This window comes from Penaeus chinensis, chromosome 7 (assembly GCF_019202785.1).
Source record: "Penaeus chinensis breed Huanghai No. 1 chromosome 7, ASM1920278v2, whole genome shotgun sequence".
NCBI lineage: Eukaryota > Metazoa > Arthropoda > Malacostraca > Decapoda > Penaeidae > Penaeus > Penaeus chinensis.
This window is the reverse complement of record NC_061825.1, coordinates 31,798,602-31,806,101: the sequence shown is the minus strand read 5'-3', so window position 1 is coordinate 31,806,101 and position 7,500 is coordinate 31,798,602. Positions and strand designations below refer to the sequence as shown.

Sequence of the window (7,500 nt, the reverse complement as noted above, 5' to 3'; positions counted from 1 at the left end):
ATCCTCTTTTCTTATTCCCTTACCACCACTACAATCCACTCCCCTTCTCCTTCCCCTCTCTCTTTTTCACACCCTTCCACCCTTTCCCCTACCCTTTCCTCTTTCTCCTTCCTCTTCTTCCTCTCCTCCCTCTCCTCCCTCTCTTCCCTCGCCTCCCTCTCCTCCCTCTCCTCCCTCTCCTCCCTCTCCTCCCTCTCTTCCCTCTCCTTCCTCTCCTCCCTCTCCTCCCTCTCTTCCCTCGCCTCCCTCTCCTCCCTCTCCTCCCTCTCCTCCCTCTCTTCCCTCGCCTCCCTCTCTTCCCACTCCTCCCTCTCCTCCCTCTCCTCCCTCTCTTCCCTCGCCTCCCTCTCCTCCCTCTCCTCCCTCAGTCCTTCTACCTCTCTTCCCTCGCCTCCCTCACTCCCACTCTACCCTCTCCTCCCCTTCTCCTCCCCTCTTCCCCGCCTCCCTCATCCTCCCTCTCCTCCTCTCCTCTCCCTCTCTTCCTCGCCTCTCCCTCTCTTCACCACTCCTCCTCTCCTCCCTCTCCACCATCTCCTCCCTCGTCTTCCCTCGCCTCACCTCGCCTCCCTCATCCTCCCGTTCTCCCTCCCTCTCTTCCCTCGCCTCCCTCTCACTCCCTCTCCTCCCTCTCGTTCCCATCGCCCTCCCTCTCCTCCCTCTCCTCCCTCTCCTCCCTCCTCTTCCACGTCCCTCCCTCTCCTCCCTCTCCTAGCCCTCTCTTCCCTCTTCCTTCCTCACCTTCCTCTCAGCTCCCTCTCCTCCCTCTCTTCCCTCGACTCCCTCTCTTCCTTCCGAACTCCTCTCATCCTCCCTCTCCTCCCTCTCTTCACTCTCCACCCTCCTCACTCCTCTCCATCCCTCTTCCTCCCTCTCTTCACCCCTCCTCCCTCTGCTCCCTGGAAATACAACTCTTCCCTCATCCTCCCTCTCCTCCTCTCCTCCGCTCTCCTCCCTCGCCTCCCTCTCTTCCCCACTCCTCCCTCTCCTCCCGTCACCTTCCCTCTCCTTCCCTCTCCCTCCCTCTCCTCCTGCTCCTCCCTCTCTTTCCCTCTCCTGCCCTCATCCTCCCTCTCCTGCCCTCTCGTCCCTCTCCTCCTCACTCCTCCCTCTCCTCCCCTCTCCTCCTCTCTTCCCACTCCTCCCCTCTCCTCCCCTCTTCTTCCCTCTCCTCCTCCTCTCCTCCCTCTCCTCCCTCTCTCCCTCTCCTCTCCCTCCCCCTCTCTCTCCTCTCCTCTCCCTCTCCTCTCCTCCCTCTCCTCTCCTCTCCTCCCCTCCTCCCTCTCCCTCCACCCTCCTCCTCTCCCTCTCTCCCTCCCACCTCCCTCCTCCTCCTCTCCTCTCTCTCTCGCCTCTCTCTCTCTCCTCCTCCCTCCTCCCTCTCCTCACTCCTACTCCCTCTCCTCTCTCCCTCTCTCTCCTCCTCCTCCCTCCTCCTCCCTCTCCTCCCATCACTCCTCCCTCTCCTCCCCTCTACTCCCCTCTTCCCCCCTCGCCTCCCTCTCCTCCCACTCCTCCCTCTCCTTCCCTCACCTCCCTCTCCTCCCTCTCCTCCATCTCCTCCTCTCCTCCCTACTCCTCCCTCATCCTCCCTCTTCATCCTCGCCTCCCTCATCCTCCCTCTCGCTCCCTCTCCTCCCACTCATCTTCCCTCTCCTCCCTCGTCCTCCCTCTTCTTCCCTCTCCTCCCTCTTCTTCCCTCTCCTCCCTCTTCCCTGCCCTCTCTACCCCCTCCTCCCTCTCTCCCTCTCCCCCTCTCCCCCTCTCCTCACCTCTACTCCCTCTCTTACCCTCAGCCTCCCACTCTCTCCCACTCCTCCCTCTCTACCCTCTCCTCCCTCTCCTCCCTCTCCTCCCTCCTCCCCCCTCCTCCTCCTCCCTCCCTCTCCTCCCATCATCTCCAAATCCTCTCGCCTCCCTCTCTCCCTCTCTTCCCTCGCCTCCCTCATGCCTCCCACTCCTTCCCACTCCTCCCTCTCCTCCCTCTCTCCTCTCTCTCCCTCACCTCCCTCTCCTCCCTCTCCTCCTCTCCTCCCTCTCCTCCCCTCCTCTCCCTCGCCCCCTCTCCTCCCTCTCCTCCCCACGCCCCCTCTCTTCCCTCGCCTCCTCTCCTCCCTCTCTTGCCTCTGCCTCCTCTCCTCCTCCTCCTCCCCTCACCTCCCTATCTTACCCTGCTCTCCCTCTCCCCTCTCCTTCCCTCTCCTCCCTCTCCACCTCAACTCCCTCTCCTTCCCTCGCCTCCCTCTCCTCCACTCTCCCTCTCTTCCCTCTCTCTCTATCACTTCACTTTACTTTCTTGACTCTTCTCCTCTTTCTAAACTTGTCACTCCCCCCCCCCCCCCCCCCCCCCCCCCCCCCCCCCCCCCCCCCCCCCCCCTTCCCTCTCTCTGCTCGTCTGCATTGGATTTGCTCTTCCCACAACTTCGTAACCTCTCCTCCCTCTCTAAATCACTTTCTCTCTTCACTAGCTCATTCTAAATCTGATCTAAAAGAACCTATCTACATCTTTAAAACCCTCAATTCTACCTCCCCCTCTGCTCTTTTATCTTTCTCTCTCCATACTAAGCGAGCTACAGACTTTTTTCCGGTTCATCCCTCTTCTCCTATCCCCTATCACTTTCTCTCTCCCTCTCGCCTCCGTTACCCTCGGCACTCCCTCCTTCTATTCTTTCATCTAACCTCTCCTACACTTATTTCTTCTCTGACACGCCAATTCGGTCATAAACTTTAACCTTAAAACTACTCTCTTCGTTACAAACTATAATCCTCATTTCTCTCTCAATCCAGTCAATCTCCCATAACTATCCCTCTCCCTTCCCTCTCGTTCTATACATAGTAAGACAATTACATAATCTTACTAATAACTTTCTCTAGTTCTTTACTTCAACCCTCTATCCTCTCTCATTACCTTTATCTATACTCCTGCTCTATACCTTTCGACTTACTCTTTCTTTCCTTCTTCCTTCAATCCTTACTCTATCCTCTAATAATCTTCTACGATCTTCACTCTACTCATATCTATTCCCTCTCTCTATCTAACTCCTCCCTCTCCTCTGACTTTGCTCTCTCTCAAAAGGTTCCTCTACAATATTCAATACCCCTCTCATTCTTCCTCTAACTAAACTCTTATTCTAACTCTCCAAGTACATTCGTATACTTGGACTCTCTATCTTTCACAATACATGTCTCTCTCGACACAGTCAGCACATCCTCCCTCTCTCATAGTCTATACATAGCACATCTCTCCTTACTCACCTTTCATCTATATAACTAAGTCTAACCTCTATACCTTAATATATCTCTAATCTATCATACTCTCTACTCTACCCTCAACTATCTAAATAGTCTTATCATGACTCCCTCTCTCAGACGATCCTCACTCCTGTCTATAATTGTAACTCTATCTTGCCCTCTCATTCTGTCTTCTCATCTATCGGTTCACTCTAACCTCTCTCTCCTCTCTCCATCTTCTCCTTTTCTTCCTCCCACTAATCTTCTCATAACATAGGTTCTTCTTCAAATTCAAAGCTCCCTCCCTCTCTCTTCTCTAACTAAAAAATTTATCTATCTTCTACATACTTCATTCCCATGACTAACCTCTCTTCCACTTCCTTCAAATTATCGTTCTCTACATCTACTGCTCCCTCTCCCTCTAACCTCTATTCTCGTCCTCCCTAACAAATATTCTTGACATACCCTTCTCAACATTCTTCTCCGTCCTCTTCCACTTCCAACCCCTCACCCTGTGCACACTATCACTATTCTCCTACCTCGTTCCTCTCCTATCGCTCGATTCCACTCGACTCCTCTCCCCTCCCTCTCCTTCCTCCCTCTCCTTCTACTCCCTACGGTCTCCTCCCACTCCATCATGTCAAGAGATCTCTTTAATGTATTTCCTTCTCCTCCCAACTCCCTCCTCCCTCTCTCCTCTCCATGACTCTCATCTCGAACTCGTCACCTCTTCCTTTCCTCTCCCTTTTCCCACCTAACCCATATCTCCCCTCTTTCTCCTAATAAAAAGCCTCTTTAAACACTATCTCTCCCATCGTCCCTCTACATCTATCATTTAAGTCTCTCAGTAAATTACTCTTCTACAAAATATCTCATCTTCTTACATTCCCTCTCTCCTATCTTTCTATCTCTCACTAAACGAACTCAACCCCTCTCTCCACTCCGATCCAGACTAACCTTCCCTCTCATTCGCCTACTTCTTTTCCCTCGCCTCCCTCTCTCCACACATCCATCCACTCTTCCCTCGCCTCCCTCTCCTCCCTCTCCTCCCTCTCCCCCTCTCCTCCCTCTCCTTCCTCTCATCCCTCTCCTCCCCTCCTCCTCTCCTCCCTCTCTTCCCTCTCCTCCCTCTCCTCCCTCTCCTCCCTCTCCTCCCTCTCTTCCCTCTCCTCCATCTCCTCCCTCTCCTCCCTCTCCTTCCTCTCCTCCCTCTCCTCCCTCTCCTCCCTCTCCTCCCTCTCCTCCCTCTCTTCCCTCTCTTCCCTCGCCTTCCTTTCCTCCCTCTCCTGCCTCTCCTCCCTCTCCTCCTTCTCCTCCTCTCCTCCCTCTCCTTCTCTCTCTTCCCTCTCCTCCCTCTCCTCCCTCTCCTCCCTCTCCTCCCTCTCCTCCCTCTCCTTCCTCTCCTCCCCCTCTTCCTTCTCCTCCCTCTCCTCCCTCTCCTCCCCCTCTTCCTTCTCCTCCCTCTCCTCCCTCTCCTTCCTCTCCTTCCTCTCCTCCCCTCTTCCTTCTCCTCCCTCTCCTCCCTCTCCTCCCCCTCTTCCTTCTCCTCCCTCTCCTCCCTCTCCTCCCTCTCCTCCCTCTCCTCCCTCTCCTCCCTCTCCTTCCTCTCTCTTCCCTCTCCTCCCTCTCCTCCCTCTCCTCCCTCTCCTCCCTCTCCTCCCTCTCCTTCCTCTCCTCCCCTCTTCCTTCTCCTCCCTCTCCTCCTTCTCCTCCCCCTCTTCCTTCTCCTCCCTCTCCTCCCTCTCCTTCCTCTCCTTCCTCTCCTCCCCCTCTTCCTTCTCCTCCCTCTCCTCCCTCTCCTCCCCCTCTTCCTTCTCCTCCCTCTCCTCCCTCTCCTCCCTCTCCTCCCTCTCCTCCCTCTCCTCCCTCTCCTCCCTCTCCTTCCTCTCCTCCCTCTCCTCCCTCTCCTCCCTCTCCTCCCTCTCCTTCCTCTCCTCCCTCTCCTCCCTCTCCTCCCTCTCCTTCCTCTCCTCCCTCTCCTCCCTCTTCAATTCACTACCCCCTCTCCTCCCTCTCCTCCCTCTCCTTCCTCTCCTCCCTCTCCTCCCTCTCCAATTCACTACCCCCCCTCCACTATCTTCTTCTTACCCCCCACCTCTCCCCTGCCCCCCCCCCCCATTCCAATCTCGATCATCCCCTCCTCCACCCCCCTTTCCCCTCTCTTCATCTTCCCTTTTCCTCACCTGTTTCTACCTCCACCCCTACCCCTACCCCCCAACCCTCCATCCCAACCTCGATCACTCCCTCCTCCACCCCCACCCCCCTTTTCCAGGCTCCCTACACCCCACCCCCTTCCTCTTCCCCACCCCCTCCCTTTCCCCTGCATCCACCCCCTTCCCCAGCCTCCTGTCAAGCCGCGAGAGTCGTGACGAGTTCGTTTGTGCTAATTGGCTGCGTCGGGCGTTGTTGTCGGCGGCTGGAGGGTGTCTGTCTGTCTGGCTGGCTGGAGGGTGTCTGTCTGGCTGGCTGGCTGGAGAGTGTCTGTCTGGCTGGCTGGCTGGAGGGTGTCTGGCTGGCTGGCTGGCTGGCTGGCTGGCTGGCTGGCTGGCTGGCTGGCTGGCTGGCTGGCTGGCTGGCTGGCTGGCTGGCTGGCTGGCTGGCTGGCTGGCTGGCTGGCTGTCTGTCTGTCTGGCTGGATGGCTGGCTGGATGGCTGGCTGGCTAAATGTACGATGTTTTTATTACTATTTATTTATTCTTGGTCTGTATCGTCATTGTTGTTGTTGTTTTTGTTACTGTCATTTTAGATGTCTTATTTTTTTTCCATCATCATCATCATTATCAGCGTTGTTGTTATCGTCGTTATCGTTAGCAGTATGGTTAGCGTCGTTATCGGCAGTAGTACTACTGTCATTATCATCATGATTTCCATAAACATCATTGCCAACATCATCATATTAATCATCATCATCTCCAATACAATACAATACAATCTTCATCACTATCTTCATTATTATTATCACCATCAGTATCTTCATTATCATCATATTAATCATTAATCATCACAATCATCTTCAACAAAGTCATTATTAACACCGTTCTTGCCATAATTATAAACGTTGTCATTATCGTTGTCACTGCAAGTAGCAATACGATGTTTAGACAGTTGTCATTGCTTGTTTTTATCATTAATATTTCGATTATCATTAATATTATATCATTCTCATTACCATTACTATCCTAAAAAGAATCATTATCAAATTATTATTAACTTCATTGCCATTACCTTGTTTATAATCATCATCAGATATTTTTTTTTAAATCACATTCTTCATATTGTTCAATTTTAATCAATTTTATCTCCTTGGTTTTATTCGGTTTTTTCATCATTATCGAAAAGTTCTGTTCTGTTTCGTATATGACATTGGATACCTGTTTTTTTTCTGTTTCTCTTTTTCGTTCATATTCTTTCGTTCATTTTATTTTTTCTTTCCTTTCCTGTTTCCATCTTTCTATCAGTTTTTATTCACTTTTTTTTTCTACTAATTCCTCTTTTTTTTTGTCATCATTCTTTTGCTTCTTTGAATTTGTTTAGTTGTTTCCTATATTCTTTTTCTCCTCCTTGTATTTCATTTATTCTTTTTTTTACTCTTTGTCCTATTTTTTCTTCTTTCTTCTTTCATTTAATTTCCTTTTTTCACTCTTTTTTATTCTTTATTCTTTGCCTTCTTTTTTTTCCCTTCGTAATTTCCTCTTCTTCGTTCCTTTACCTCTTTATCACTTCGTTTCCTTCTGCCTCTACTTTCTCCCTTATCTTCCATCCCCTTTCATTCGTCAGTTTCCTGTTTGTCTCACTTTAAGGAATTCATGTCCGAAAAGGTGTCTTATTTTGACTGAGAAAAACAGAATTCATTGTGTCACATTTTTCTTTTATTTTTCCTTTTTTATTTCTTCCTTTTTCTTCTGTTTTTGGTTTCTTGTTGTTACTCCTTTTCATCTCTATTTATTCCTTTGTTTTTGTTTTGTTTCTTTCTTTTCGGTTTTTCGTTTCTACTCTCTTGGTTTTTTTTTTTTCTATTTTCCTTCTATTATTTTCATTTACGAAATTTTTGCTTGTAGCTGAAAAAATATATTTGTTCTTTGTTTGTTTGTTGCTTCTTTTTTACAGTTTATTATCCTCTTCTTCTTACTTTTCTTCTTATTTTTTGGAAGACACGTCATACCTCTGATTCTCCTTTGTATTTCTTCTTGTTCTGTCTTTCTTCCTCCGGTTTTGTTCTTTTTCCCTTGTTATTCTATTTTCTCCATTTCCTCCCCATTTTCTTGGACA

The 7,500-nt window shown here is 50.7% G+C and overlaps 1 protein-coding gene across 1 annotated transcript in view; it reads left to right on the top strand.

Annotated features, from left to right (window-relative positions):
• The window catches only part of LOC125026941 (nephrin-like), a 41,024-nt gene that overhangs the window by 6,570 nt on the left and 26,954 nt on the right, over nt 1-7,500 (top strand). The window lies entirely within an intron of this gene.